Source organism: Condylura cristata, unplaced genomic scaffold (genome assembly GCF_000260355.1).
Source record: "Condylura cristata isolate star-nosed mole 26May11 unplaced genomic scaffold, ConCri1.0 scaffold00012, whole genome shotgun sequence".
Lineage (NCBI taxonomy): Eukaryota > Metazoa > Chordata > Mammalia > Eulipotyphla > Talpidae > Condylura > Condylura cristata.
This window is the reverse complement of record NW_004567113.1, coordinates 51,331,219-51,353,339: the sequence shown is the minus strand read 5'-3', so window position 1 is coordinate 51,353,339 and position 22,121 is coordinate 51,331,219.

The window sequence follows — 22,121 nt, the reverse complement described above, 5'->3', positions numbered from 1 at the left end:
AGCAACTATTTGTGAAATGAGCATGTGAACCTTTACAACCCAATGGGAGTGAACTATGATGCATCTTGTTTAGGATGGGGAAGAGAAGTTTCAGAGATTCAAGGAAACAGATGACCTAGAACTCGAATCCAGCTGCGTCTTGACTCCACCGCCACCATTTCAGGAAGCCCTACCAACCCCTCAACAAACTGGAATGTAGGGAGGTGTGGCCATGGAGCTAGAAACTAAATCTATGAAAAATCATTGAGGAACAGCATTTGTCTGAGAAATAGAACACCTGGACCTCATGCAATGCCAGCCTCCTTCTGGGTTTCTGTTCGTCACCAGAGAGATGAGGGATTCGACTAGCTGAGAGTTCAAGTAATTGGCACGTGGGCCTCCATCCCCCACGTCCGCTCCTATGATGGACGTTGTCATCCATCACAGCATTCTTGCCACTGAGTTTGGATGCAACTTCCTAAGTCTCCAAGCAAACCCACCCATGGATTAAAATCAGCATGCATGAAAAAGCTGCTCTCTATAATCTCTAAACTCGCTCAAATTTCGGCCCATAATCTCATCTCTGTATTTGTTTTGTGTGTCATTGAGCACACCTACACATCATGATGGTAGAAAGTTCGTCTTGCCTGAAAACATTAGCATGGAAGAAATGTTCTAAACTCCAGGTTTATCCTTACAGAGCCCCGTATTAAAACTATCTTCAGGATAGAAAATAAATACTTTACCTACAAATCCTCTAAATACTGTTGATAAAAAGATCACCATTTCCAGACTGTATCTATCATAAAGCCTCTGCCATAAACAAGAGCCAGTAAGTGCCTGGGCAGGGTTCAGATTTAAAGGATTGCCTTCATGGGTGAGCTTGCAGTCAACATTTTCTTGAGTTACACAGACAGTGAAGAACACCATGAACTAGGGCGACACGTTGAAAATCGCATTAGCCGAGCAGGTTCAAGTCTGGACGTTAGCCAAGCTCAAGAAAGATAAAGTTTTTTATGGTAGCTTCACAGCTGGATATCTGGTTTTGAATGGTTTAGGAAGAGTAACAGAGAGGAGGACATATTGATTTTTTTCAGGTCTACTTTTTAATAACACAAATAAACTTCAGTAGCTCATGAGGCACTCCATCAATTCCACAAAAGTGTAAAACTTAAATTCATTGTTTATTTGTTGTTCTATGTCTAATATTTGTTGTTCTACCGGGGCCATTTGTTGCAAACAACCAGAGTCAGCTCCAGTTGACGTAAAATAGGAGAAAAATTTATAGGAGGGGACAAGGCTGTTCAAAGGAGGATTTGAAGCCTAAAGGACTGGGCGTGTGAGGCACTAGAGGAGACTATGGGCAGTCAGCACCCTGCCCCACCCCTCCCCAGACCAGGTGTCGATCCCCACCTGGGGATCATCTGCTCTGTCACATATCCCTCTACTTATAAACTCTGATTCTAGCACAGTGGCAGCCATCAATAACGTCTGACTAGTCCTGTCTCTTTTATAATTTTCTCATGAATAGAAATCCTGTCACGTTCATTTTGGGGTGCCATATGAAGTTATGAGCTGGTGGATACTGAAAATAACTTCTCCTTGGATTTTTGCTCTAACCACAAAGTGTTCAGGACTCAGGCTGCCCAAATGGCAGGAGCCCATAACATCAGCAAAATAAAATGTCCCAACCAATGCAAAACAGGTGTCATGTAAATTAAATATCCAAATAACTAGAATTTATTGAGCAACTACTTTCCTTCTGGACAACACACAGGATCTTTCACCTCCTAGCGCCCCTCATGAGATGTGTTGTTGTCTTCATGCTAGAGGCAAGGAGGGTACAACTCACCCAGGCCTACACAGCTAGTAAACATCACTCCAGCACTCAAAGTAAGCCTGTTTGAAGGCAACACTAGTGTCTCTAACCGCTAAACCACACTGTCTCCACTAACATTGTCACAGTGGCCTGATTAGTCCTTTTTCAGATATATGGTGAATGTGGTTTCAGCCTTTCCTTTACACAATCATACATGAGTATCAGCTACCTATCAGCCACCATGATAGGCATCACTGGACAGATATCAAAGCGAACCAAGCACTAACAGCAATGTGGATATGAAGTACTTGAAAAAGACAAATTCGCTTGGCAAATTCCTCATGGGCAAGAGCCAGGTCTTTCTTGCTCACTTTCTAGCATCATTTCTACGCGGTTCTTGGCCCATAGTGGACTCTCAGTTAAGATCTGACAAATGCATAAAATAACTATTTATTTAGCATTTACCATGATGCAAGTGCTCTCCAGACATCAGTAGCGTTATCCTCTCCATGATGAACACTGTAGCTTAGAGAGCTGCTTTGTCTAGGACCACAGGCAGATAGGGGACATAGCTAAGATACAAACCCAAACAGCCTGCACCTAACTTGGGGTGAGTGTGTTCATTTCAGGGAACACACTTGCTATAGCAATCAGGGCTTTACATTAGCACATAGAAAGGAAGGGCATAGATAGAAAGAGAGGGCATCCTTTTCAATGTATGTCTCGAGAAGAAAAGTCTTACCCAGAATTCCTCTAGAGAACCCTCTTTTCATGTAATTGGCAGGAATGAGTCCTTTGCCCGTTCCTGAACCAATCCCGCTACCAGAAGTGAAAATGTGAGTTCACTGACTTTGGCCAAAGTGCCCAACCCAACCAGATCTGAGGAAATGAAGGGGGTGGGGGGTGGATAACCTTAACAGGATCCAGCCTGCACCCAACGGTAGATGCCTTTTTACATTTCCTTTTACACCCGAAATAAAAATTGGGGTCCTATGAGAATGGAGAAATAGTCAGGGTAGATGCTCTGTAGCAACCGACTGTCTACTATCACCCGTCCTCTTCAGAATGGATCCCTACAACTTCAGAAGGAAGTTCAAACGCCTTGGCGAGGCACACAGCCTCCGCTGCCACATTCAACCTGCATTTCCAGGCTTATCTCCAGTCACTCTATACCCCACGCCCTCACCTCCCAGAATTCTTCGCGTCTCTGAAAGCATGGCTTCTTGCCTTGGCTATGCCGCGCGGTGTCTGGTAAGCCCTCGCTGTAGCGCCAGTGAGAACCCGCTGTAACCTGACCACTCCCGCACTCCCTCAGCGCAGTCGCGACTGGAGCTGCAGTTCCCGGCATCGCCATCAGGGGCGCTGGGAGACTGTCAGCTCAGGTCGTCTTCCCTCCTGCCCTTGGCCAGGTGAGATGGGCAGCAGGACAGACCCAGCTCCTGGAAAATAAGCAGTGCGTGGATTCTTACTCTCTCAGCTTCTGAGCCTGTCCTTCCCAACTGTGATCACAGTTTAAACATTCATTGATGCAATCTTTCATTCGATATCTATTTTCCCTTAAAATATAAGCTGAGTGGGGACAGGGACTGTATCACTTATTCACCTTGGTACCTATCACGGTCTCTAACACATACTAAGGGCTTACCAAATATCTGTTGGGTCAACATAACATCCAGGGTCTTAAACTAAAAAAAAAAAATGCCCACTCTATGTTTTCCATCCTATCTATTCCCTACAGCAAGGGAATAATATTGCTTGTAGGAACAGAGAAGAAAGCTAGGCTTCATTCCAGACATCTTTTCACAGCTTCGTTTGCTGGAAAGAGGCAAAAACCCCAAGTCACATGACTTGGTATTGAGAATATTAATTTTCCCTAGGTCATGCAGAAACAGCGATACTTTCCTTAATGAAATGCTCTTGTACTAATTTCTATTTGTATGCAGAAGACGTCATCACTTCAACACACAGAAACAATCTCTCTACCCGCGCACCCGTATCTGCATGGCTGAAGAAGGGGACAGCTTCTGATTTATGACACAGACACAAAATGAATAAGATAACATTTTATTAGTTAGAAACCATTATAAAAACAGGCATAAAATGAGGCGGTCCAAGTGGAAGACGCCCTTATCAATAAATCCGCGGAAGTTTAGGACCCGTGCATGTTGCAATAATAAAAAAGATAATTAAAAGGATCAAATTGCAGAACTGTATCGTTTGATCAAGCAGCAGCCTCTGAACAACACCATCACCTCAGGGCAGTGATAGGTGTGCATGTCTAACCTTTGTAGAAAAGCAAGGTGATTGAGATGCAAGTTGTTTTACTGGGAAGAATCCATCTTCAGGTGGATCATACGGCAAATGCAGGCAAGAAATGGCCCCCCTTTAAAATCACTATCTTTTAAAGTCTGGTTTCTGGTGGTGAGCAGTAAATGGCTTTATTAAATTAGCTGTGTCCAGCCTATCAATTATAGCTGATATGACTAGCAGCTATAGGTGAGAAAGACAGTTTCCTTACTTTTCCTAAGGAAGAGTCTTGGTTTTCTTCCCTTGACTGAGATTCTTCATTTCATCCTAGAAAATCCTTATGACACATTGCAAATACTTTTTATATAAAAGTACCACTGGAAAACACTGAGACTCCAGAGGTTTTTCATTTCCCAGAAAGCCAGAGCCAGTTTTTAGAAAGTAAATTGCGTCCTCAACCCTGCCCCTCCCTCCAAGTCAATGTTGCCCCTCCCCCACCGCCCCCAATCCCATCCTGGTCAGTTTCATATGAGTCACTGCCTGGGCTTTGTTCTATGGAATAACATTTTCTCCTGGGAGTCGGTTCATGCAAAACACTCCCCGCTGAGAGAGTGGAAATTTACCCAGAAGACATTCTTCCAGCAGCAAGACCCTGGAGGAAACCTGATCAGAATATTTAAAGACTTGACTAGCTTGTTCTCCTTAACTCCCCCAAAATTTCTCAGAGAAGAAAAACCAGCAATGCACATATTTAAGGTTTATAACACCTGGTGACAACAGACACAGTGAGACAGGGTCCAATTTAAGAAAGAGAACTGAAAATGAGTAGATTATTTCTGCTATTTCTTTGGTTACTCTCTCTTCCACTCGGATTTCTATTCTCTCTCTTCCTTCCCATTTTGGTTTTATAGACGTTCTGCAGCCTTCAATTGATCAATGCATCAATTTTTTTTTTAAGCAACTCCCAGCTACTCAATAAGTTATGTTAAGCCAAGTAGCTATTATTTTGCAACATTTTTATAAACTCAGATGTATTTTCTGGAGTGCAAGTGACATCGATTTACCACTAAAATAATACATGTGTTCATAAGTGACATAAATCACGAGAAAGCCTGGTTGTTATTTCTTTATAAGGAGTCTTCAAACAACCTTATCTTTGCACTATATACAGATGGACAAAATGTAATATAATGTTGTTTATGTCTGTAGAACTATGTATAGTTTACACATAATGCACGCCTGCGTATATACATATACACAGAGACACAAATCTTTCCTCACTTGAAAGAGTAAATCTAGTGATGGTGGAAGAGACAGCTCAAGAACTTTGTTTCTCCTTCATCAATGTTTACCAAATCATGATGTAGAAAATGGAAGAAATGTATAATTCCCCCCCCCACCCCACTCCATGGTGGTTGCCATCTAGGAGAGGACCTAGACAGAACCAAAAGATCACGTCACCTTGAAATTTCATCTGCCAGATGTCCAAAGAGCTTTGGCCTGCTGGTCCCTGGGCTGGACATTTTTTCATCTTTTCTCTTGATAGAAGCACATTGTTATCTATGATTCCAAAGTGCACTTAATACACTTTACTAAATACTATGTAGAGTTGCACAATGTATGTCTGCATAAAAACCCTGTTAAAAATTTCAAAGTTTGCAAACTGGAAGAATAAGTGAGTGGCTCATTTAATTTATTTTAATCAGTTATATCACGAAAATGCAGTTCTATTGAAGGGAAACCTTTGCAGAAGCAGAGAGCAATTATGTTTTGCGCGCAGAGTACTCTTTTTAAAAAAGACCATGTGTGTAGCATAAAAAAAAGCTTAGTGATGTCAATCATCTTGATTTCAAATTCCTTCGGTGCAGTCCTTAAACAGTGCAAAAATTAGAGAGAGTCAAAGCTATTTTTCTCTCAAGATTCTGTGCAGCTGTTTTCTACAATTTTTGAATGCTCTTGATATGAATGTGTTTTCAAAGGTACCAGTTTGTAAAAGTAAAAATTCCTGCAGTCATGCTCTTCACCTTGTTTCAAATAGATCTCCCCACATTATATCTTAAAGAGAAGAGCTTAGCAGAGCCTCCTTGTGTGGGCTAAACGGTCACAAGACGTAAGCCATGGATGGCCCCCAATAATGAACACCATGCTATGCAAATGAGTATCTGCAGGGATGAGGACCACATAGCAGAGTTATAAAATGGCAGCCCGTCGAAAGGAGGGCTTGTGAAATGGCTGAACACACTGGTGAGCGGCAAGTAAGAAAATTTTGCAACAAGCACCAGGGTCCCCTCCTTGGGGAGAGTGGAGAGCTCTACTTTCATGGATTTGGGCAGCTTTAAAATGAAGCAAATGCATCTCCCCACTAAAAACAATTATGTTTCTTCTACCTAATGTAAGTAAATCAACTTGGAGCTCAATATTGAGTTGAAATCTCTTAAGATATAGTGACTCATAACCTGTCCAGATATGATTAACAAAGACCTTTGATTAAAAATGGGAATATAGATGGTTTGTGACAGGTAAATCCCTCAAGCTCAGTGTACAAGTTTCCATTGCTTCATATATTCTCAGATTCGGGTCATTTCTGGTCTGTAACACAGGAACTTGTGTAGATTTCATTATTATTAGAAATTCAACCAGAAGGTTGAAACTTTGAACAAATACTTCAAGTCTCCCAGAAGAAATGAATAACCTGAACATACTGTGTCATTCCCTGGCCCGGGCAGCTTAGAAAGGGAATTTGCTCAAGATCATCACTGGGAGCTGATGGTTTGGCATCCAGTCAGAATGGCTTCATCTATTGTGGCTGGAGTCCCAAACTCATAAAAAATCCACTTTAACTCATAATGAGCCAGAAATAGGTGCTAATACAAAAACAGCATTATCTGAAATACATTGTTTGAACACTTATGATACTATACCCAGGAAGAAATATGTTTTGTTATGTAAATCAAGCTAGTTCAGACATCCATCCTTCTCCCCTAAGGCAGTGACCCATTTTGGAGCCTCAGGAAGGCACAGGAAGGAACTTGTTGGCGCTTGACAATTCTAATATGGCAGAAGAACAGGCAGGTTCTCTGTTAATGTGTTTTACTCATGACCCACTTAGTTTGTATCAGATAATAAAGCGATTGTGAATCCAGCCACCCAGGCCACTCATCAACTGTGTGGCCACGGCTAATTGCTTATTCTCTCTGTGCCACAGAGATCGTTTTTCTGCAAGAGACGTTTACATTTTGTCTCATCCAGTGTTCACACATGATGTCCTTGGAGAATCTTTCCCCACCCAATGCTCCTCCAGCTGGTGTTCCCACTCCCAGGGTGAAGCACATGACCTGGGCCTGGCACTCAGATCTCTTCAGGATGACTTCAGGTGTCTGTTCCTGGGGCGGCCCAAGAGGACTGAAGCACAGACTGGTCTCCCCAGGAAGGCTGAAGCTGAGCTACTTTTCCTACTAGGCTTGAATTCGGGGCTATGTGTTCAGAAGTAGCTGGCAGCTATCTTCGTTTCTCCTAGCAGTTCTCATGGAAGAGGGGGGTGCTGCCTCCCACATGGGGACATTTAGCACTATCTGGAACATTCTTGGTTGCATTAGTTATTTCTAAAAGTAGGTAGGGGGTTCACTCTTCACATCCAGTGGATAGAGACCAGAGGTGTCGTTAAACATCCTGCAATGCACAGGAAGCCTTTCTGTGCCCACGTCAGTCTTGCTGAGGCTGAAAACTGTTCTAGGTACATGATTATATCTGAAAACACCGAGGAAGATGAGAAATGACAAGAAACTGACTTTTGGGGATGTTGTTTGAATTCTGGGCTGATTCACAATTTACTTGATTTTTCTGTCACTTACGCCCAAAAGAATCATAATTGATACAGTTGGTAAGCAGGGAACATAATACATGATATACAGTCGGCACCCAGTACGTGGTATTTTCTCGGAAGGTCATCACTCACATGAGAACCATGACTCGAACGCTCCACATTAACCCTGTGGTAGCCAGTGAGCCGAGAGCACATGCTGTCTCTGCCTGGAGCTTTCCACCCCCCGGACAGCCCGCATCTAATCTCTCTTCTGTGCTCCCCATGCATCCCCATTTTTTTATTTGTAGTTTGGGGGGGAATGGAAATACAAAAGGTACTGTCATTTTTGCCCAGAGTTAGTCATTTTCTGGTTTAGATCTCACATCAAGAGAGATCCATGCGTCTGGTGAGACTGAAACTGTAAAGTGAAGTTGCACAATTTTGACAGAATCATTAAGTTTTTCTTTAGAAAGAGGTTGGCAGGCTGTCCGTGTAAAAGCAGGAAGGCAACTTCAAAAATGTTCATAAAATAAGATCTAGGGGTACAAACTTTGCCTCGTAAAAATGCCCTCTTGTGCTTTTAGAATTTGGCGTGCAAGCGGGCTGGTGGTATTGTATCCTAAGCCTGTGGACAAAAAGCGATGAACATCTTTTTCTTTGCATTCCTTTTACCCCTTCCCCCAAAAGAGGTTAGATATATCTACACCACTTGACCAACCAACGCAAACCAATTATCACATTTCTTGAATTCATAATTCTACAGCTTTATGGGCATACATTTCACAGTATTTCCACTCTCCTCAGAGTTCGTACATTTTCCTTCCTCTGTAAGATATGAATATATTGTACTAAGAGATATTATATAAATGAGACCATTATTCAAAATGAGAATCTCTCTACTAACAGCATCACTATTTGTAGCATATAAGACTAAATAAATGTCTCCCATGAGTGACTAAATGCAAAATAAAAAGTAACCACTCAACTTTAATAGTTTAAAAAATGCTATTAAACATAATGGCTTCTTGACATTCAAGTAGCACTATGTTTTAAGTGATCTTCATTTTTTAAGAACTACTTTATTTTCATTTTAAATATTGATAGCAAATCAAGTTCTGTAGCATGAGGAGCCAGAGGAGAAAGCTTTCCTAAGAAAATAAATTTCCATGGACTCTGGAGTTGCTGGGTGCTTTTTTTTTTTATTTTGTTTTTGTTTGGTTTTGTTTTTGTGTTCTCCTGAGGCTATGTAATAACATCATATAAATGAACAACCTGAAAACGGCAGGAGCAATCTTATTTCTCAAGATTTTCTTCAATCCCTGCTGGTATGTACTTTTGACCATATCCCCACCTTTCTCGCTTTAACCTTAAGGGGGAGCTCTGATCTCTATCAAGGACACCTGAAGTACAAAATGGCCCCGTGGGACCAAAGTGGAATGAAACAGAAAGAGATGAGACAGGCAGAGGAGGGAGGAGGAGGCAGTGGGGCCTTCAAAAGAAGTAGTGACCCCTTTTTTTTCCTATCCCTCTGCAGAAGATTGTCACTAGAGTCAAGCTCTGAGGAAAGGAAAGGAAGGAGGCAGAGGGGGGTGGGGGTGTCTGGAGCTGATTTTAGCCTGGAATTATGTGACAGACATGTTAACACCTGGCTCTTATCCCACCTCGATTCATCAGGTTGAAAGGAAAAATTCCTGACTAACAGAGGCATGTGTAGGTATGTGCATGCGCGCACGTGTGTGTGTGTGTATCTGTATGTGTGTGTGTGTGTGACTGGCACTCTCTGCTGAGTATGTCAAGAAGGTGATCCCACCTGGTAGGCTAGGATTCAGGTAAAGGAAGACATGAGCTTCGCTGCCACAGCAGTCACACGGTCAGTAGATTATGGGATGACTGATATTGCCATAATCAAGACCCGAATCTCCTCCTTATTCACATCCCATTCCTGGGGAGAGGCCCTGGGGCCATCTTTTCCCCCCCTCTCTGGGATGACACCTGGCAGGGAGCTAATATGTGTCCTTGGTGACCCCCCCTCAAGGACGCGGCTCGAGAAAACAAAATGGAGCCGACACTTGCTTCACAAGTTTGAACAATTCAGCCAACCTTCCTGGACTATAGTTTCCTTACTATCCAAAATGACAGGGACAGAGTCAATGTTTCTCTAGTCCCTGATAGACTTGTGAAGGTATAAAATACATCCATTCGATTTGAGCCTAGCAATCACTTTTACAGACACATGTCCAGTGACAGGACACCCAATAGCCTCTTCTTTAGAGGTATCACTTGATTGCAGACTTGTGGAAATTAAAATGAGAAGATATTTGTCAGAGTATTTCTGTCATGTTCAAGGCCGACCCCACAACACCACTGAGGAAATCACACATCGGCCACCATCTTGGTCAGTCAGTGGCATTATTTGTCTAGAACTCTCAGAGATTTTATTCTTGGTTCACTGAACAGCCATATTCAATGCTGTGCAACAGAAGAAATTTCCAAACCATAAAAGTCCCACAGAGAACAAGGGCCCTTGAGTGGCAGAGCAGAAAGCCAGACTCACATGGGTTCGAAGTCTAAGCTACACAACAAGCACTGCAAAAGGACACGTGACCTCTGAGAACTAGTTTCCTCCTCTGTGAACAATGGCAGGTCCTGCCTCATTGAGTGGAAAGAGAAAATAAAACGATAAATGTGAATTATGTGCCCATAGCTAACACTCACTAAATAGTAGTAACTGGCATTGTTGAAGACCCCTCCCCTGCTCTAATACATGTAGGAAAAAACTACTTATGTGATAACAAAGTGAGTAACAAGCTAAAAAAGATGGGAAATTGAAAGAACTGAGAAAGAGATTGAGTTGAAAGTCAGAAAGTCTGGACTATATTCCGGCTTATAGCATATTTGATCCTGGACAAGTCCTTTGACCTCTCAAACTCTCTTCATAAAGTGAGATTGATCTTGTACCTTAGAGAGCAATCATAAACTCCAAAGCACTATTCAAATGCCCTGTGCCCATTTCGTTTTTACTGTAGATAAAGTAGTTCATCAAGACACAAATAATCAGGCTTCCAAAGCTGTGACTTGTCAGGAGATGGATTGGAACTAGAAGAGCAGCTTAATATTTGCCACAATGCCATTCTGGAGTAGGAGAGTGATTTTTGTCTCTTGGTTTTTGGTTAATCTTTGTTGGCAATCAGGAAGCAAGGAAAGGGGAAATACAACTGTACAAGTGGTGGGGTTCCTGGAAGAGAGGCAGCCCCATGGGGCTGGTAGAGAGGCCATGATATATTTGTACTTGCAATAGATCCTGAATTACTTCCTTAGCTGCGGTTCATAACTGCCTCTGACTTCAAAAGAAGTTGCTTCCACGATTTTGAGTCATTTTTAGGTTCACAGACTGACTTAAGAAAGTCTCCTGCAGGAGACAAAGAAACAAAACCTTAGCAGCAGAAAACCCCAAACAAGCATCGTGAAGCCCTCTCGCTGCTGTGGGAATTGGGGGAGCCAAGCTCCTGTGTATACAGCAAGTGTATCTAAGTTCACCTGTGAGGTTGGTTAGACCCTGTTTTCATCAACGATGTCAATATTGTCACAAAGTTGTCTAGAATCCACAAATCACCATTCACGGACCAGTGTTTGCCATGGCAAACACTGCCATTCCTTAGCAAACCAGAATACGGCCGGGTCCTGTTCGGGGGTGAATGACAAGTTGGGAGGAGCTGATAGTCCACTGGCGGGGCAGTTGAGGGCCATTAAGCCTAGCCAGTCATTAATCTTCAGGAAATGCCCAGAGCCAAGGTCGTTATTGCTATTATAAACTAAAAATGAAGAGGGAAAAAAAAGGTCACGTAGCTCTTTTTTATGGGCGATACAGTTTCAATTGGCACATATTGAACATTTCTAGAGATTTAATTAAGCAATCAGATTGCTTGAGTGGTCTCAATATTCAGTGCCTTTTATAGAGTTCTTTAATGACTGTGCATAGAATTATTCTGGATACTTTATGGACCATAGCAAGTGAAGTTTTATGTCTTCCCACCCATATAGTGAACCTTCCTACCATTACACTAGCTTAAACAAAGGTCTTTGTTGTTGTTGTTTTGGGTGCAGTATCTTAGGCTTGTGTCTAGAAAAGTTTAGCTGAAAAAATCAGAATGAAAATACTTTACTTAAACCAAAAAGCAGCTGACTTTGCCTCTTCATAATTCATTCCAGTCCAAGGTAGCTGCAACATCTAGTAAAGCAAGATATGGCCGCACATTGAATACTATATTTACTCATGCATTTTCTAGAACATAAACGATACTTTTAGGATGAAGGGGAGAGCAATGAACAGAATCCATACAATCTGCATCTCCACGTCCAGGCTTGCTGCAGTGATTAAGGAGACTGACTTTGAGCTGACTAGTTGGGTTCAAATCTTCACATAACCTCTTCCCAGTTGTCAGATATTGGGCAAATGACCAAGCGTCTCTGGCTCAGTCTCTTCATCTTTAAAACATGGCTAAAACAGTTCTTTCCTCTGGGATTTTGTAAAGATGAAGTGCGTAAACACACAGAAGACCACTAGGAGCATCACACTCCCCATAACAGGTCCAGCTGAGATGCAGCCACACCGGGCTATCACTAACTACACTGACGCGAGGCATCTGCAGGAGAACAAGTCAATAAACAAGATGTTTGTAAATGCTGATAGGTGACTCAGAAATAAAGCAAAGCAGGTGATTGGAGCAGGGATGAGTTTATTGGGAAATTTTCTAAGGACATTTGTGCTTAGCCCTAATGTGTTAGGGTCTCTCGTGATAGAACTGCGGAAGAACCCTTCCTGCCGGAGGAAAAACCAAAAGGCTGTGAAATGGGGCCCTTCCCGATGGCACAAGTGTCGCAGCACTATGAAGCTAGACGCAGCCTCTTCAGCACGAGTTAAATCCCTGCCCCGGAGGTGACCCACATGGTGCAGCAGACCTCTCCTGTCTCACCCGCAGCTCCCCTCAGCAGTGTACTTTGTCCATCTGCCTGTTCTGCTCCCCACTCTGTCCCTGGTGAATCCTCTCACCTTCCCTGCACCTTTGGCCTGTACCCCAGCACTGTGTGCATAAATAAATAAACCTTTTTTTAAATGTAATAGTTTTTTTTTTTTACATCATTTTATGCCTTTTTCCCTCTTGCTTGTAAACCCCGTGGACTTTTCTCACCACCAAGTCATCGTGACCTATCACCATAGTAAAAAATAATTTTAAAAAAAGGTTGCGAATGGGCTGCACTTGACGTGAGTGATATAAGGAGACCAGAGCAATAGGGATGTGTCCAGCAAGTGAGGTGTGGCCCAGATGAAAGTGAGAAGTCACACAGGGCCGTAGAGTCCAGCTGCAGAGAGAAATCTAGCTATGTACAAACCACCATCTACAGTTTCTACCATAGCTCAGGAACATGTCCAAGCGTCTTTGTACAATTACTGGTTTAGATAGGAATATCGCTAACACAGGGGTTTGATACTCATCTTCAAATACACTGAAGGCCACTGCAGTAGAGGAAGAAAGCAGATGTCTGATCATCAAGGTGTGTGTCTGGAAGCCAGGTCCAGTTGCTATGAAAAGAGAGGGAAGTTGGGGAAAGGACAGCACTGGTCTCAGTAATCCGAACCTAGGGATTGTGTGATACTGGACAATTCAATTCACTTCCCCTCCATTAATTTAACTCCTATTAAATTAACTTTGCCTACTGTGTACAAAGTCCCATGCTGGGTGGAAAAGATACAAGGTTTAAGTAAAAATACACCCTTATGTTAAAAGAAACTATTTCCAGTCTCAGGAGATGAGTAGTAAGAATTTCTACAAGTCATGGTCATATGTTCTTTACAGGATTCTTTTTAAAAAAGAAAAAACATCAACATGCTGGAAGAGAGAAGTCAAGAAAGGATTGGGAAAGGAAGGAACACTGGAGGTGAACCTTGAAATACAAGTGGGTGGAGACGGAAAATCTCAGCAGGTTCCAGAGTGGACAGGGAAAAGGAGCTGTGAGCTCACCTATTGAGGCGGGAACTGCTAGTCGAGTGGACAGGCGAGCCATCATACCATGCTACATGGTTCACCTGGAGAGTGATTCCAGTCAGACCCTGCGGGTCAGGAGTTCTGCGCTAGGGGGTGTGGTCTCCACCCCATCACGCCATGGGCCACTGGCAGTTGTCAACTGAAATCACGTGCACAAAGTCTATTCTTGGCAGTCCATATGTGGGTGGGGATGGGTGACACTGGTAGAGAAATAAAGAGAATTGCTAATAAAAGTCAAAATTAGGGCAGTAGCAATGGGCAAGGAGGTGGAAATGGAACAAGGGAATTTCAGGAGAAGAGAATTAAATGAACTTGATCTGCAAGGAATTGTGTTGACTAAGCACCCATTCTTTGAATGAGTAAGTGACCGATTTTCTACCTTTGTTCTATTGTTTGGATAAATGACTGATGATCTTACCAGTGACCAAGCCTTGTGGAAATCAGAAAAGCAGTTGGCTAATGAATCCTGCCCTCATCTGCAGCTCTAAAATTGCGGGGGACCTTGACCAGCAAGGCCGGAGATTAGGGGTCTCAGGTCCGGCATACAAAAGAGTCAATAGATTGTGCGGGAGAGAGAGAGTTTATTGAGTTTCACAGCGGCTTATATACAGGAGGGAGGATGATGCAATCGCGGAAGCCGGGAGGGAAGGGAACCAATGGGCATACAGCACGTTTGGCCGGCTGCTGATCTCGCGAGGGGCGAAAATGGGCGAGAAGAGAAAAGGAGGAAGGGTGTGGGCAGGAAACTCTTTCCTCATGCCTTTTGCAACCCGGATGTTTTTCTCTATACGGATTCCATTTCCTTTTTATGGCGCAAGATGCTGACAGACGCAAGATGCCGGCCTCGGTCCCCAACATAAAATGAGGAGGCTAAACTCTATCAGAGGTTTCCAGTCCCTCCTTGAGCAGCAGGGCCCCAAAACTCACCACTAATACAAATGGAACGTCTCTGGTTGAACTGTGATCTCTGAGTCTTACTCCCCGTCGGTCACCTCCTTGCCCTCAAACCAACCTGAGCTCCAGGGGAGGGAGTCTCCAGAACCTCACTTTGCCATGTGCCGTTGGCTCACCATGATAATGCACCCCCGCCCCCCGGTACCAAGTGCTTCCACAAACCCCCCTTTCTCCATCCAACAGCTGATCATTTTAAGAAAGCAAAAGTGAGTAGTTTTATTTCCAGTGAGCTCAAAAGGTTCAGCAGCCAACCTATTCTGGAAGAGCAAGAGGAGTGTTAGAATCCTCAAGTCAGTGCCTTATAAATGTCTCAACAAACCCACTTCTTTGTTCTTGCTTCCTACTAATGTAAGAATAAATGTTATTCTTTAACATTAACATGCAAATTAGGTCAGAGATCAATAGGCCCAGAAAATATAGTAAGTACTACATATCATCTAGAAAACATTAACTCTGTGAGGCCACTTTTTGTAGTTCAAGTTAACTTTTTTTTATCATATAAGTAATACAAATGATAGAAAGACCAAAGGTAATAATAATATAAAAAAAGAATTACTCATAATTGCACCACACAGAGATCATCATTTTCACACGTGAGTGCATACTTTCCTGTCTTTTTTGATATCAACATACATGTGATTTAAAGTTTATCTGGGGTTAAGTGCTTGAGTCACACCTCATAATCTGTGTTTTTCCCCAGTAATGGAATATCATCACTCCAGTTCAGATCAATGGTCTAACAACACCCTTGTTTCTTTAATAACAATACATATTCTATCACATGAGAATCCACCATGTTTCAAATAACCAGTTCTTGTTGGAAAGATCAGTTATTTCCCATTTTTTTCCAAATACCATGTACGTATTTGTGGCTAAAGCATTGCCTCACTTAAAGGAATTCCTTAATCAAAGGGTATGTACATTTCTTTAAAGTCCAAACCTTTGAAGTCCAAAATGTTGGGCCAAATTCATCTTCACCATCTGTGATGTGTTAACTTGGCTGGCAAGGCGTGCCCAGATTAAACATAATTCCTGGGTGTGTATGTGATAGTGCTTGGATGAGATCAACATTGGAATCAGGGACTCAGTAAGCCAGATAGCCCTTCACAATGTGTGTGGGCATTATCCGTCCATTACGGACACAAATAGAACAAAATGTGGAGGAGGAATTTAGCGCTCATTTTCCCCGTCTCACTAGTTGAACTGGAACATCTCATCTCATCTTTTCCAGACCTTGGTCTGAGATACGCCCCATTACTTCCCCTGGTTATACTGATAAATATGAGATAGAGATGTCTCCTTGGCTTCTGTTTCTCTGAGACGCTCACCAGTATACAGTCTCAGAATGTAAGAATATATATGTCCCTCCAACCCCCTTTTAAGGAATATAGCAATATATATGTCCCTCCAACCCCCTTTTAAGGAATATAGCACTCTCTGACTTTACAAACTAGTTTTTATTTTAAAGGTTTATTTATTTATTAATACAGAACTGGGGTACAGGCCAGAGGTGCAGGGACAGTGAGAGGATTCACCAGAGACAGAGTGGGGAGCAGAACAGGCTACTCCACCCCAATCAAAACATCACTGACCTAACCTCGGTACTGGAAACATTTTAAATAGTTGTCGTCCTCTTTTGTAGAACACTTCGTAATTTACAAAACATCTGTACCACATCATTTGATCCTTAAAACTGCATGATGGAGAAGGACTAGTGCTCATCACTACATGAGTGATGAAGTCAAGATTCAAATGATAAAACAAGAACAACGGACTTGCCCAAGGCCAGAGCAGAGCCAGGGCCCACAGCACCTGCACGCTGACCTCGTCTCTTTTTCTCGCGGGATCTGCATCTCCTTGTGTCGCCTCTCGCGTCCTACTTCCCTAGTAAGGGGACGTTAGGATTGGCAAGATGTCTTTTCTGGTCTGTCTGCCAAAGCCCCTGGAAACATACATCTGCCTCCAAAGGGCCAACCCGGAGCAGAGCCCAGGGGTAAATGCCGACAGAAGCAAATTAAGGTATGTCCAAGTGAGGAAAAGCCAAACCAGGTTTTTCTGTGGTGTTAACTTACCAGCTGCAAGTCCATTAAATGGTAATTTACCTACAGCCTCACCCAACTACCCAGAATCCTTCACGGGATCTTTGTCAGTGTTGCCAAGGCAACGGTGCTCCCCTCCGGTAATTGTTCCTTTCGATAGCAAACTTCGTATTGACTTGGCTGAAAGTCTAACGCAGCAAAACCTGGACATGTTGAAATGCCTGAGGAATAAGCTCTCTCCTGCTTCCAAACCTGATACCTTAGTCCTTTAAGCAATTTTGTCCGTCCTTTTGCATGGAAATTTCATTTCTTTTCTTTTAGCTAGGTCTTCCTCAATGCATCAAGGAAGCATGACGTAATGAAGCTTCCCTGGATGACACAGGTGTCCATTGGCCATTCCAAAACCCTAATCTGACTCTAGACAAAGTCTCCATTCACTCTCCAAGTTTGTGAAACTGTTTATGCTTCTCTCCTTACTCTATGCTTCTGCTCTCTTGTGTTTCTTTCTGGCCGACACTCCAGGAACACGGAACCATTATTTTAAACATCCACAGAACACACAGGGTCCATTTTGTCACTGAGCATTTATGCACAGCAAGTCCTGAGCCCTTCATTCTCTTTTCTGCTTATAAATCCTTACTGTCTTCACTATTTAAGACCATCATTTCCAAGGTGAAAGCTATCCAGTCTTTCAAAAGCTACCTCCTCCCTTGCATCCCAGGGCACTGAAGACCCCTTTATCACAAGACCCTGTGTGCCTGACAGTTCATCTCTTTACTCAAATGTCTACTTAGCACAGCCTTAGCCTAACACAGGTGCTAAATACAAAGTTATCATTATTAACACATAAACAAGTACTAAACTTTTATTTGCAAATCCCATTGGTCTTTAATATGTACCAGAAGCTGTTACAGGGACTTTCCAGGTATTTCTCATTGAATTCCCAAAACAACCCAGTAAGTCAGAGTCCAAAGTCAGAGTCTACTCTCCTGTCTCCCCATCCAGGCTTTCCCTCCAGGCCCTGTAGCATAGCACGTTCTGAACATATCCACACACGAGGCCCAAAGCAGATGGTTGTAAATAAAGTGGAAGGTGACCGTGGGCTGTCACCACGCAGCAACTGGAGAGCGAAGGGCCAACGTGGGCTGCAAGAGACCAGGACTAAGAATTTGGACAGGTAGCAGGAATCAAGGTCACAAATGTGATATACAGGGTTAAAGGAGCAGGAAAAGACAAACACATCTTAAAAATCGAGCTCTAGAGTAGGAATCATAGATGCAACTGTTTATAGGGCTAGGCATGCCAGAGAGGTTGAAGCAAAACAAATCGCTTCCACTGAGAAATTGTTTTCATGTCTCATGAATCACATGAGCCTCTAGATCTGACTTCAGATTGATGACTTTTGATAGCAGAATCTGCTTAGACGTATTCAACATTCATGTTTTCTCTGCCACTGGGCAAAAAAATGCAAGTGTGATTAAAATAAAATAAAAAGAAGAAGAAGAAGAAGAAGAAGAAGAAGGAGGCAACTAATGCTGGATCTCTTGTGCAGACCATCACAGGCCAAGACTGACAGGGGGCCGATGGCAAGATGGATTCCAGGAGGTGGGTGCCAGCATGCTTTAAGGGAAATTTCTAGAAATTTCTTTAATTATGTAAAAATGTCTACTTTTTTTTTTTTTTAAGTCAGAGCCTTATGCAAAAAAAAGGTTTAAATGATTATGTGGAACCAGCTAAACTTCCAACTTGACTGGTCCTGAGCACTGACTGGAGAACTTATTAAAACACAGATCGATTCAGAGCTGCAGGCTTACTCTTGGAGATTCTCACTCACTCGTCACAGTGGGGTCTAGATCATGTGCCAGTAACCAGCTCCCGGGTGATGTGGTGCTGCCAGCCCAGAATGCTCACATGGATGAGCACCGCACTGGACATACCTCTAGTCCCACATCCAAGGTCTGGGCAGCCTTCAGCCCTTTGCAGACAAACCCAGGAGGTCGCTGTTGCGGGAAGCTCAGTGTTTCTCTTAGGGATTGTGCTTCAAAAACAGCACAGGGGTTGGGGCCTCCCTGGTGGCACAGAGACTCAGTCTCAGCATTATCAAGCTATCACCAGCCAGTGCGGCATGAGTTCGATCCCCAGCCAGGGAGCTACCCACATGGACCCCCACTGTCTCGCCCGCCGCTCCCTCAGCAGTGGATTTCAGTGGGTCCTCTGCTGTGCTCCCCATTCTGTCCTTGGTAATTCTCTCACCCACTGCACCCCTGGCCTGCACCCCAGCTCTTGTATGCATAAATAATGAAAGTAACTCTATTAGGAAATAATAAGATAGGAGTCAGATATCCATTTCCAGAAAATTCTTACGCCCTAGCCTGAGACTGGAAGGCAAGAAACCAAAAGATGCATGTGAAATGTGTTACAAATCAGAGAGCCAGAGGCCTTCCCTGGTGGCACAGCGGGTTAAAGCACAGCACTAAGAAGCTGAAACCACTTCTGCATGAGTTCGATTCCCGCCTGCCCTGGAGGTGACCACATGGTGTGGCAGACCTCTCCTGACCCACCCGCTGCTCCCCTCAGCAGTGTACTTTGTCGATCCTCCTGTTGCTCCCCACTCTGTCTCTGGTGAAGTCTTTCGCCACCCTTGAGTCTCTGGCCTGTACCCCAGTTCTGAATGCACCAAAAAAAAAAAAGAAAGAAAGAAAGAAAAAGAAAGAAATCAGAGAGCCAGAAACACCTAGGAAATAGGATGGAAGAGGAGAACGTTAAGAGCCTGATCGTTTGGCTTAGAGAATTAAAATCCAAGAGGTAACTTGACAACCATCTCTGAGCCCATGAGAGGAATTGGGAAGAAGAGGCGAACAGCTACTCTGTGTTCCCAGTGAAGCTTGGCTAATACCACCCAAGCTTCTAGAACAGTAAAAGGAGGGTGACAGCTGTGAAGGATAGATGCCCATGGCCACCAGGCCCTGCTGGACATCTCACCACTCAGATCTGTAAGGTCAGATCATGATAGACTCTTGCCGCGGGGAAGGACACTCCCCTGCCAATGTTTCTCAAAGTACTGGCACTGAAGAGGTCCGGATGCTGCCCAGACATAGTGTGAAGGACTTCGGATCACAAAGGGCAAGACAGAGGCCCCTTCATTCCCTTCCATGACTTGCTGTGTCCAGGAGTCTCCCCTGGGCTGTCCCTCTCAACTCTCCAGTGCCACTGACCTTTACAGAAAGCACCCAACACAGTGCCAGGGCACTGCATGGCCAGGCAGGTAAGAGGGTGGTGATCACTGATGGCTCCTCAGGAGATCCTTTTTGTTTTCTTCTATGGCAAATGATGCTGGTTTTCCCTCAAGATAGCAATAGGTTTCCTTCATTACCTTTATGTAGGGAGGCATAATCTATGGAATCACAGAGAACTATCAAGCAGAAGATGCTGACAGGCATCAGCCAAGGTCAAAATCTGGCGATGTACATGGAGTGTTGACATTCTGGAGACCCTGATCAAGTCTAAGCCTCTCCTTTGGGAGCGAGAGCAGTGAAACTCTAAAAGTTAAAGGGTGCTCTGGTCTCACGCTGAATTTACAGGTAGACTTGGAACCAGGGTCTGGCTTGGGGGAGTGGGAGGTGGGGGTCTCGAGGCCCGCCTCTGAGGCATCCTCCAGTCTGGCACCATGCCAGATCTCAGGACCAACATCACCCAGGGTAGAGGGGCCCTTGTCACCCAACACTGTGGCCGTCACTATGTTATGGGACCGGTGAGAGCTTCTCTGTGACTTCCACAGGTAAACACCTGGTGCAGGGTGTTCCTGGGGCACAAAAAAGATGTACAAACCATGGACACCCCTCGGAAAACTCTGGAAAGACCTCGAAACATCAACCATGGAAAACAGACCCCATCCTGCTGCTACTTCTCACGATCCCCTATTATTAATATTTCAGAGGCTGCAAAGCAATATTTTCTCACTGACCTTCTCGTATTTTGAATAAAAAGAAAGTAATTAAACATAGGATGCAAACATTTTCTTTTTCCCTGAGTTAACCTTCACGCATAAACTATGGTTCAGCAGAGCCCCATGTTATATAATATTTTTACAGAGCTGAGGGTTTATTTCTTGCAAGCATATCAAGGCTTTCCTCATTAAAAAGGCAAGGATGCTTCATAATGAGCACACCCCAACACCAGCTTCAGGGGAGATGAACTTTGATGATGTTGTTGGGAGGCAAATAGGTGTTTCGAAGGACTTATGAGAAGATTGTTCTTTAGGACACACACACTCTCCTTGAAATTGGGTTCAAACCATTTTATGGTTTTTTAATCCATCTTTCAGATATCACTAAAGAATAAATCTCCTCCCAGACCTTGTCCAAATAACCACAGATCCCTGATGAATATGACCAAATTAACAAATTTTTGCTATAAATATATTCCGTGAGATTTAGTCCATGTAAATGTGGTTAAAAAATTGAGATTATTAACAAATCCTCAAGTTCAGGTCATTAAAGAACCAAAATAAATGCTTTTGCAACCCGCCTGCCAGAGATATTACAGAAATGAGTGATTTCTAACCTCTGCTAACTCAAACCTGTAACATCCATCGCATCGCAAATAGATCATTCAGAAAGGTAAAGGTTACTTCCAGAAATAATAGTTGTATAAAGGTGCTATATTCCCCAGTAAATTAAAGACACAGACTCACTCCTACTCACCACCCTGAGCACAACAGTGGAGAAGCCTATTAATAGCATCGTTAGTTTCAAGGAGGCAGCTTACATGGAATTTGGATCTTAATGTACAGAAATAGATACTCATCTACTCTCCCAGTAATGCAACAACCTTAATGGAATAATTTTTTCAAAATGAAAACTCTGCCCTAATGAAAGTCCCCTTTTTCACTGAAATAAGAAAGGGAAGTAACAAAGCTCTTCATTTATATGAATGATCTCACAGCTTCACCAGAAATGTATATTTAAGCTTGGGAATTATTTGTTGGAAATGTTAATGTGAAACTACCTGCAGAATACATTTAGCTGTAGATAATACCAGCCAATAGACATTTAAGAACATTTCTTTCTGAAAATGGAACTTATAAATATTTATTTTAAAGGATCAACAGGGTAAGTTTTCTGTTGCCTAAGCAAGTTTAATACCATCATGTAAAATTGCTGAAGTTAAAGAGAATCCGTGTATTTACGCCTATAATATGTTAGGGCTGTCAGCTGAATTTCAGAAGAGCAGGCTTT